Source organism: Artemia sp. Qi Xiang Cuo, chromosome 2, assembly GCF_049724085.1.
Source record: "Artemia sp. Qi Xiang Cuo chromosome 2, ASM4972408v1, whole genome shotgun sequence".
NCBI classification, from domain to species: domain Eukaryota; kingdom Metazoa; phylum Arthropoda; class Branchiopoda; order Anostraca; family Artemiidae; genus Artemia; species Artemia sp. Qi Xiang Cuo.
Window position 1 is genome coordinate 34,567,569 of NC_142795.1, and position 11,236 is coordinate 34,578,804.

Consider the following 11,236-nt stretch of genomic DNA (forward strand, 5'->3'; position numbering starts at 1 on the left):
TGCACATCGCCTTCTTACGCGTATAGTATCGAAAGCTCAGAATCAATCACGGACTCTTTTAATTTGTGCAGTAGATGTGTCCGCGGCGTTCGATTCGGTAATTCATTCAAAGTTAATTTTGAACCTGCTGCACCAAGGTGTGAACCCACATGTAGCGGCCGTCCTATGGCACTGGTATTCGAGTAGCCTTATCCGTGTTAAGTTGAGTAGTGAACTCCTGTCGAAACCGATTAAGCTTCACCGGGGACTGCGTCAAGGGTCGGTTTTAAGCCCTGTACTCTTCAATTCACTAACCTCGTCGGTAACAAAAAAGATTAACGGTGGTTTTAACACTGAATGTATGGATGTGAGCCTACTGTGCTACGCCGACGACATATTACTGGTCAGCACATCGCTTTGTAACCTTCAAGCTAATATCGATCTCCTAAGTCGAGGTTATACTAATATTGGTCTGGTTATTAACCCTGCTAAAACAGAATTTCTTGTATTTGAACCCCCGCGTGCGCCGTCTGAAGTTGCCCGTCGCGAGGCTACCCGTGTTACCGTTGCAGGGCAAGTAGTACTTCCAAGCCGCAAGTTGAAGTACCTAGGTATCACATATGGAAGCGACCTCAGAAGCTCGCGTGCTCTTTTTGTTGACCAGGTTCTGTCGGGTTTTCGGTCTGGGTATGCTAAACTTGCAGCTCTGAAGTTTAAATTTAATAAGCATATCCTTGCTAGGTTGTATCGTGCCGTCGCTCTTCCCTTTGCTCACTACATCTCACCCGTTTGGCATTGGCTATCGAATTCGGATATGTTGCGAATCCGTTCAGGCTTTTGCAAATATTTAAAGTTTCTGCTTGGTCTGCCACTTTACCTCCGTAACACTGGTCTGCTAGAAAAGTATCATATACCTGATCCTGTTGAGTTCATGCCGAATTTTGAAAAACAAGCTCTCGTGAAACACAGGGCACTATTATTTGATTTCCCAGCGACTTTCTTGCTTGATAGTTGAAGTGTGATTTGTTTGTATTTAGTAGATTATTATGTTCGGTTGATTTGTTTTCGTCTTTATTTTCTCTTTTCTTTTGTTTTGCTCCGCTTCTTCATGTTTCTTTTTTATAAGCGGGTTTGTAATAAATTATTATTATTATTATTATTTTGTTCAGCATAGTTGAACAACCCCATAACTATGCCTTTTAGGGTAACATGACCCCCAAAGCTCGTGGTGAAAGCACTGTAAGTTACGGAATTTGGCCATTATTTGTGTAGAGTATTTGTTAATGGGCAGTATACAGACATTTTCGGGGAGGATTTTGTGCTGGGGGTGGGTTTCCATATGGAAAATTTTTTGTCGGAAGAGAAATTTCTGGGGGAGCTTTCCTGAGGAAATTTTAAACAGGGGGATTTGAGAGAATTCCAATACGAATTTATAGGAATTTTTTTCTAAATATTATTTGTCATGCTTTCTATTTGCCAACTCAATTTTAAATGTGGAAATGTTCCGGGAATATTGTCCGGGAAAAATTTTTAAGTGGGTTTGGATCTCTGGGGAAAGCTTTCCATGGAAAGGGGGATTTTCGGAGTCATTGGAGAAACGGTTGGAAATTAAAGTCTTTTTCAAATGAAAGTATGGTAAGCAGAATTTTTGAATCTGAATCCTTCGCAAGAAATTTTACGGGGGGGGGGATTTTTGGCGAGGATGGATTTGCTCGGAGGTAATTTTACAACGGGGTTAAATTATACGTGGAAGGAGCTTCGCACGGAGAAATTTTCTGTGAGGGTAGGGAATTTCAATGAAGGGTGAGCCAGATTTCACGGCATTAAAACATTATCAAAAATTGAATACAAACAAGTTTTTTTTCACTGAAAGTAAGGAGCAAGATTAAAATTCAAAACGAACAGATGTTATTCCGTAGGCCTATATGAAAGGGTTGCCCACCTATTAAAAACCTTGCTTCTTACGTCAGTGCTCGAAAATTTGTCCCAATTTTGTAAGAACGACTCCTGAAACACAAGGAGGGGGGAGATCCCTTCACATGCGGAATAATTTCTGTTAGTTTTGAGTTTCAACGTTGTTCCCTTCACATACGGAATAATTTCTTTTAGTTTTGAGTTTCAACGTTGCTCCTTACTGTTTACTCCTTACTAAACATGTTTTTCATTTAATATCAAAAAGGACCAGACATCAAAAGCAGTTCTAGAACAGGGGGGCTTGTTGTTTTTCTAATCACTTTCGATTAAAAAAAAAATGACCAGAACTCTCGTTTTCTGATCGAACCAGCATCCTCGAAAGTTTCTACAACCATGAGGGGGAGGTTGGGTATAAGATTGACATAAAGGTCTAGTTTTTAGAATTCTACATATATTAGAAAATATCACGGATAAGTTTATCTAAGCTAGGTTTGTAGATATATGTTGCTTAATCTGCGGTACAATAATTTTTCTTTTATTTTAAGCTTCAACTTTTTTTTCCGTAAGAAAAACTTTCTTTTAGTTAGTCAGATGAGATAAAGTGAAAAGTTGCCTTAGCTAATTTAGAAGGGAATTTTGCACTATGATTACCAATTGTTATGTTTCCTTTCAGTTTAATTGCACCCCACTCCCCTCTCCCTCAAATGCCTAGGTGTTTCCCCTCTCCCCCACGCTGCTTCAAACAGTAAATTTGCCGGTTTTGTTGGCTTATATTCTATTTGGTACTTATTTTGGTAAGTGTAGTTTATCCCCTCATCTGCACTAAATAATACAGCTACCAAGGCCGTATCCAGGGGGGGGGGTTACCCGGTTTGAACCCTCGCCCCCCGCATTTTTGACCGAGTCGAAAATAAGTCAAAAATTAGTAAAACCTAGGTAAAAATCAGTAAAATTTGTCAAAAACTGAGTCAAAAATTAGTAACCCTCCCCCCCCCCCGAAAAAAAAATCCTGGATCCGCCCTTGACAGCTACTAAATTCTTTCTTAATAACATTCAGAAAATTTCTATTTATTGGATTCCCAATATTGCTTCCAGTCCCCCCTCTTTTCTTTGTGCCTCAATATGGCCCTAGAGTATATACCAATTTTTAAGTATTGTGTTTGTTTGTATTATTTTCCCTACTTATTTCTCCTCAACAGTTGGTAATATTGGCAAACATTGCTCGTTTAATAAAACTAAAAAATCAGCAAATTTTTGAAGGGTTACATCCAGGTATTAGGAGGAAAGAGGTTGGCATGCAATAAAACTGGAATAGCATTAATACCCTTTTTTTTATTTAGTTTAATGATGCAAGATTTTTTCATTATTATTATTGGATGATCTAGACTATATTTTCCAGACACAACCAACAATAAATTTTAGGGAAATTTTTTTTTGTCTTCTTCTCTTTTACAATGTCTTGTCAACCATTTATCTGTCTCCTCTCTCTCTCTCTCTCTCTCTCTCTCTCTCTCTCTCTCTCTCTCTCTCTCTCTATCTATCTATATCTCTCTCTCTTATTCATCTGTATTTATTACCATTTTGCTTCAGCCCGTATATCCTAGATTCTGGGGTATCAAATCTTTGTGACTTAATTCATTTCAGATAATTAAAGTCATTATATTAGTGACTAAAAATTGTAAGATAAATTTTAAAGGTATGCTTGTCACAGGCGTGCACATAGGACAAATTCGTTAGAAGGGGCTTCTGAAAAAGATACTAAAAGTAGACAAGTTTTATGAAAACATTGGAAAGTGTATAAACTTTAAACACCTTGAGATACGGGGGGGGGGAGATTATGGCCACATGGTCTCTTCCTTGCTTACATGCTTGCTTCATCAAATAGTCAGAAATTTAATAAGGATACATTGGGAACAATACATTTTTGGCACGCTTCTGGTCACTTCTAGAGTCGTCTGAGTACCAGAAAGTTTTATGGTAAGGTCAAAGTATTGGGGGTTTTGTAGTTAATACAATTATCCATAAAGGATTATCATATTTTGCACGAAGAGAATGTACCGTAACAGCGGAAATTATTGTATAGCGAAAATTAAAAATTGAAAAAAAAAAAGTTCTATCGAATCGGCTACTTAATTGGGAGTGGTCGCATTTAGTGTCGTAAAATACAAAAAAGTATGGTATGACATTGTTGTAGTTAATCATGGTTATCTGCAAAGTGGTATAGAGATCCTCTTGGAGAGGTCTAGTTTGGTAAGTACCACATCCTCTTTAACATCTTCAGCAACAGCTCGTAACTTGGTAATTATGATTATACCTCTATTTAGCATACGGGATTTTTGTGGGTGTAATAAATTCAGTTGAACTTATTGAGCTTCCAGTAAAGCGCATGCCTTAATAAATTTTCAATATCGTTGTTTAAGTGACCGGATAATCCCTCCAGCGGTAAAAGATGTATAGAATGCCACACCCGAAAGGTTACATATAAGAAGACTGTACCTGAAGGAGATAGTTAGCAGAAGGTGTCTCAATAGGGGGAGGGTGCAGGGGTGTTTTCGTCAAAAAAACTAAAACACAAGAAATAGCCCACCAGGTTTTGAAGAGAAGTTTTGCCCCCCCCCCCCCACCCCCGACTTCTACAATTTCGTTAGTTGACGCCACAAGTTATCAGTAGTATCATACCCACAAGATTGCACCCTCGGATGATTTCACACAGGAAGATTTTACTCACGAACTATTTTATCTATAGAAAATGGTCCAGTAGCAGACTATACCAAGGGAACATGGCAACCATGGAAAGCCGTCTAACGAGGGGATTGCACCAACGTACCTTATGTTGTTTCCATGGATAGTTACGCTGCGTTTATCTCAGCCCTCAAGTAAATCTCTTCATGTTTAAAATTATTCCTAATATTCCAATTTTAATATACTCTAAAGATATTTCTGCATCAGCAGAAATAAGATACTTTAAGATATTCGTACCCCTTCTCCTTAATAAAACTGTATATATGGGGACCTTTTAGTCCATGCATTTTTCTGCTTCTGAGATTGTAAAAATTTAGATTTTCTCCATTATTTTTTATGTTTCATATATTATCATTCAATTCTGAGTGGGATTTTCTACAAGGCCGTCCTTCCACTAACCCTCCAGCAGAAGATCCTGTGTCTTTGTTCATCTTTAGGAGGTGGACCCTTTTGGATAGAAATTTCTACCTACACCTGTGGTCGTGCTAAACGGAAAACTGAAGTGGAATCAAATGAAATTAAAAACTTGGGATATAATAGCGGATATTTCAGAAACAAAAAGTAAACCAAATCTTTTGTTTTTCAAGTGCCGTTGCCGATGGAAAATTGAATTCGGGCAAAGTTTTGCAACAATCGATACTTAGTTAAACGCATTTGCGCTAAAATTTATTTTCCATGGGTGCAATTATCCTGGTTAAAATTTTCTGGGTGCAATCTTCGGTTGAAACTGTTTTCCTTGGGTGCAATGCAATCTTCTGCGGTTGTAATTGTCTAAGTATTCAACATTTTATCAATAATTTGAAGCTTATCAGAGATCATTTTCGCAACGGGTGATCTTTGCGCTTTTTAAGGTTTAGCAATGACATTTTGACAAAAAATTGACATTTTGCGTTGCTTCGTTTATTCGTGATAATCAAACAGTTCGTGGTAACGAACTGTAAGTAAGGAGCGACCCGGCTCAATAGTAACCCAAACTCTAAAAAAAAGAAGGAATTTTGATACCCATAGATACATCGAAAGAATAAGACTTTTATGCTGATTTCAAATACCTAAGTTTCATCAAGTTTAGTCTTCCCATCAAAAATTATGCGCCTGAGAAAATTTGTCTTATTTTCGAAAAAATGGGGAAACACTCCCTAAAAGTCATAGAATCTTAATGAAAATCTCACCATCAGATTCAGCGTATCACAGCACCCTACTGTAGAGGTTTCAAGCTCCTATCTGCAAAAAAGTGGAATTTTGTATTTTTGCCAGAAGAAAGATCACGGATGCATGTTTATTTGTTTTTTTTTTGGTTTTTTTTCCAGGGGTGATCGTATCGACCCAGTGGCCCTAGAATATCGCAGGAGGGCTCATTCGAACGGAAACTAAAAGTTCTAGTGCCCTTTTTAAGTAAAAAAAAAATGGAGGGCAACTAGGCCCCTTCTCACGCTCATGTTTTCCCAAAGTCCCCCGATCAAAATTTTTAGATAGCCATTTTGTTCAGCATGGTCGAAAAATATAATAACTATGTCTTTGAGGATGACATGACCCCAACAGTCCTCGGGGGAAGGTTTGCAAGTTATGAACTTTGCCCAATGTTTACATATAGTATTGGTTATTGGGAAGTATATAGACGTTTTCAATGGGAATTTTTATGATAGTGTGGGGGGGTTAGATTGGGGGTTTACGTGAGAGGATATTTCTATGGAGGAATTTTTCAGGGGGGAAGGGACATTGCTATGAAGGGGGCGCCGGATTTCCCAGCATTATTTAAAAAACGATCATAAATCAATTAAAAACAAAACAAGTTTTCAACTGAAAAATTTTCAACATCAAAACTTAAAACGAACAGAAACTATTAAAAATATGATTAGGTTCGACCCCTAGTCAATGCCTCGCTCTTTACGCTAAAGCTTTTTTTAATATTTTAATAGGATCTGTGTATTTCTAATTAACGGCCTTTGTGATTAAGGGGTCATTCTTAAAGAATTGGAAAAAAAATCGAACTCTAGCGTAAAGAGCGAGGTATTGACTAGGGGAGCAAACCCCCCTAATATACGTAATAAAAATATACGAACATAGAAGTTCCTTACGTAAGTCAATTCGTAAGTTACGTATATTTATCACTAATAAAAACGCTCGTAAATAAGATTAAATAGATTTCGAGAAAGTCATTTAGCCAAAAAAAGTAAAATAATATGCAAATTTCGTTTTAATTATTCATGTGTGGTGAGCCAAAATCAAAACCTGCATTAAGTCAAAAACGTTCAGAAGTTAAATAAAAAAAACAAGTTTTTTTTAAACTTAAAGCAAGGAGCGACATTAAAACTTAAAACGAACAAAAACTATCTGTATATGAAAGGGGCTATCCCCTCCTGAACGCCTCGCTCTTTACTTTAAAGTTTGACTCTTCCTCAAAACTCTATTTTTTAAAACAATAAAAAACTTTAGCGTAAAGAGCGAGGCGTTGAGGAGGGGACAGCCCCTTTCATATACGGATAATTTTTGTTCGTTTTAAGTTTTAATGCCGCTCCTTACTTTCAGTCAAAAAAAATTGTTTTTTTTTTATTTAATTCAGTAAAAACTGACCATATAGAAAGGAAAATACATCTTACGATGCATTTAGGGTTCATTTTTATCTACAATTAATAATCACGTCTTTCGTGGATCATTTAATGTAGCCTACTATCGTATAGGTACCAAGGGCTATTTTGGAGAAGGGGTAAAATGTAACGAACACTTGGGGGGGAGCAAAGCTTTGAAATAACTTATTTTCATAAAAATACCATATTTGTTCCCAATTTCTAGAAAATTTACATTTTTTTTTATTTTCATTTGTAATTACAGAGGGGGATCAAATACTGGGTTTCACCCCCTTCACTATTGAACCCAATGCTCTATTCTACAATGAATGTATTATGTATATATAGATATAATATCAATTCTATGTCGAGCCTTCCATCCTCTGCAAAAGACTGTAAAATGTTAAGACATCAGAGACCAAACATTTATGTATTGATCAATCAAATCGCATAATTTTGACATCTCTACTATAAATTTTTAGTGGAATATTTCACGAAATTTCAAATGGATAGTAGGGTCACAAGAAATTAATGCCCAAGAGTAATTTTTAGAAAACCCTTTAAATTATGTTCAGCAAAATTTAAGCAAGCATGTAAAACAAAATAAAACAAATTTGTTCAAGAAAAATATGCAAGAGTCATATTTTTCAGTTAAAAAATAATAATGAAATTGCATTAACCATCAAATGAAACACAAAAATGATTGTTTAGAATATATGGATTTGTCTTAAACTGTCAACCCCAAAAGTCTATTATGCATTTTTATCACTAATTAGTGGTAGTATTATGAATGTATGCTGAGGCCTAAAAGCAGAATGTTAAGTTGTGGGGGAATAAAATTTATGCATTCGGGTTTGGAGCGCACTTCGTGGGAAAAACCGAAACAGGTGCAACTTTTTTTATTTCAGAGAGTTTCTAAGCAGCAAGACTTATTCTAGTTAGTAATTAGTAATTATAAGAGATAAATATATGTCTACCTCGAGGTTGATAGTTCGAAGAAAAATCACTTTTGTATCTGGGAGAGGGGGGTTTTGGGTGGTTTCCAGGGTCAATTACGGAAGGAAAAATTCGATATCTTTCAAACTTGTTTAAGTAATCTATTTTTATTGACAAAAAAACCATTTCATCATCCAGTGGTTTAAATTGCGGGGCAGAGGGGGGCCTGTGCACACTTGATCCCTTTTCCCAAAGATTCCTAATCTTAGTTGAAAAATCCTTTGTTGGTATTTTCATTGAAAAAATATATGCTCCCCTGGATTACGAACAATACATTTTGCCCCCTCCCAAATTCCCGTGAATTTACCCAACTTGAAACTTCACCAGCATTCAATAACGGGAAAAGGCAAGGTTTAATTTACTTACTCGGATTCCCATTCTGTGACTTCATTTACAAGCGACCGAGTATATTCTATACAGACGACAATCTTACAGACAATAGGCTAATTTAAGCAAATACTTCAAATTTGTCAGAGACAGAGTGTATATCACCAGTCCTGATTGAAAACTGAATGAAATCCTTACTTAGTTTATAAGTGGTTTCCGGGAAACTTTCGCCAACAGTTTCAAAAATCCAAAGAAAATGTATCTAGCAGATGAAAGACGAAAGCAATATTTTTAAATTCAATAGAATTGAGGGGGTAAGGTCCAACAACATTTTGAATGCATGATAGGTTCTAAAAATATTCAAACAGAGGTCCACCTTCGTAGTCTTAGATTTTACGAATTTGACTGTATTTAGGATAGGAATAAATGCGATATTATTTGTTTTTGCAAAACAAAAACAAAATAATTCTTAGTCCAAGGTAATGACAATTAAAGACAACCTCTAGGGTCTTATTGTTCATAACCGATTGAAACAAATATAGAATTAATTAAAAAAAACTATTTCCACAAACGAAGTTTTTCGAAGACAATTAAACAGCCTTATTAAAGCAAAGGTGAGCAAAAATAAATTCAAACAATTTTTTAAGCAGAGGACCATTGTAAATCACCATCGATAGCCAAATAGAACCCAAATTGAACAAAAATTAAAATAAATAACCAAGACAACGTCAAACCAAGCAGAAACTACCACAAAGAAGAATAAGACCAACGTCCCCTGTGTGTTCTAAGGACAAGAACAAAACTTCACTTTTCCGAAAACGATCTTCATTTCGAGCTTTGTGATTTTATTTCTGGAAATATCAATTAGAAAATCACAATCATAATGAAAATTACTAAAAACAAAAACAAATGAATGTGGATTGACAGTTTAATATATACACTGATATTCATTCCTGAAAGTCTTGTTAATTTTGGATTTATTAAAGCTAAAAAAGAGAACGGTTACTCTTCTAAGCTGTAGTTTGTGCTCGTTTTCAATTTGTCTTGATTATTTATTGTAATTTCTGTTCGTTGTGGGTTTCATTTATTTGTTGATAGTGATTTATAGTTAGTCTACCCTTATATATTTTTTTGCCTTAACTTCAGCCAATCTTTGGTTCAATATTAATTTGAATAGCTTTTTCCACAGAAAAACTTCGAAGAAAAGTAAAGAGATTCATTAAACCAAAAATGAGCAAAAATAGAATCAAATAATCTTACAAGCGTACAACTTTTTTCCACTTGCTTCTTCTTTATTTTGTCTTTTTTACCTTGGCAACTTACCAACTTGATCCTTTCCATTGTTTATGGAGTTTCTCAAGTTTTTTTCTTAAATAAACAAGTAATTTGTTCAGCTTAGGAATGTACATACCGAAAAGGGATAAATAAGTTAATTTCTCGGTCGGGCTCCTGGTGAGATGTTTAACTTTTCATTTTTTATAGGTGTATCTTGTATAAAAACGATCTTTTAAGATTTTTATATTTTGAGGAAAAAACATGGTGTTGAAATTTTTATTAAAATTTATTTATTTTTATTAGTTCAGTAGATCTTAGCTCAAATACAGCAAAAAGCGTGTTTATTTCAAATTTATGCCTTCATAAAATCACTTCAAAAATAGGAAACACAGTCCTCGCCTCTTTACTTTCAATTAATCTGCAAAACTAAATTTTATGGTTATAGAAAAGCAAACGTAAGGTAAAAATTTTTTAGGTTGGATGATTCAAAACCTGTAATGGTAAATTTTTCGTAGTTCATATTATTGACTTACGAATAAAGTAAACAAACCACTCGATGCCTTTTTTATGCTCTTTCCAAATATAATAATCATTTTTGTCTGAAATTAATTTCACCCCCACCCCTACATATACCAATTCAGGGTATATATTTGGACATTAGGGGGGAGGGAGTACGGTAAAGTTTAAACTTACCTCTCATTTACAGTAGAAAGGTGGGTGCTACTCCCACGATGACCACGTGGTTTATGGTTTTCTCAGTGAGAATGAAAAAACAGGAATTTTCTCACTTAAAAAAACATGAATTTTCTCACTTTGATGGATGTTTTCTTGGACGGTTATGTGTGTTGGTCAATTTATTTGATGTTTTTCATGGATGTCAACATCAATTCATGTCTGTTTTATGGTTTTTGTCAGTGAGAATGAAAAAACAGGAACTTTCTCACATTTATGGATGTTAACAGTAATTTATGTCTCTTTCATGGTTTTTGTCACTGAGAATGGAAAAACAGGAACTTTCTCACATTTATAAATGTCAACAGCATTTCATGTATTTTTTATGGTTTTTTGTCAGTAAGAATGAAAAACAGGAACTTTCCCACGTTTATGTATGACAACAGCACTTCACGTCTGTTTTATATCTTTAGGCGAAACTAACCTGAGAACTTGATTTACATAATCGACGGGGAAACTATTGATTCACGAAGGGGAATTAGGAAACAAACATCGCTTCTTTGATCTTCAGGCTAACCTAACCTGAGAAATTGATTTACATATTCGGTATGGGACTATATTGATTTACAAAGGGGGAATTAAGAAACATTATGACTTTCTTTAATCTTAGGTCTGAGGGATAAACGTTCTTTAGGTCAGAGAGAAAAATTAATATTCTATTTTTAAATAGGGCTTCATTGATCTTTACTGTCAGGAGTTAGAAATGA

General features: G+C 35.3%; 1 protein-coding gene across 1 annotated transcript in view; it reads right to left on the reverse strand.

The window, feature by feature from the left end:
• The window catches only part of LOC148955168 (potassium channel subfamily K member 9-like), a 265,131-nt gene extending 256,448 nt beyond the window's left edge, over positions 1–8,683 (reverse strand). Inside the window, exon 1 of the mRNA XM_089108087.1 lies at positions 8,562–8,683. The gene's annotated coding sequence lies outside the window, so the exon portion shown is untranslated. The remainder of the gene's footprint in view (positions 1–8,561) is intronic.
• Between the last annotated feature and the right edge of the window lie 2,553 nt (positions 8,684–11,236).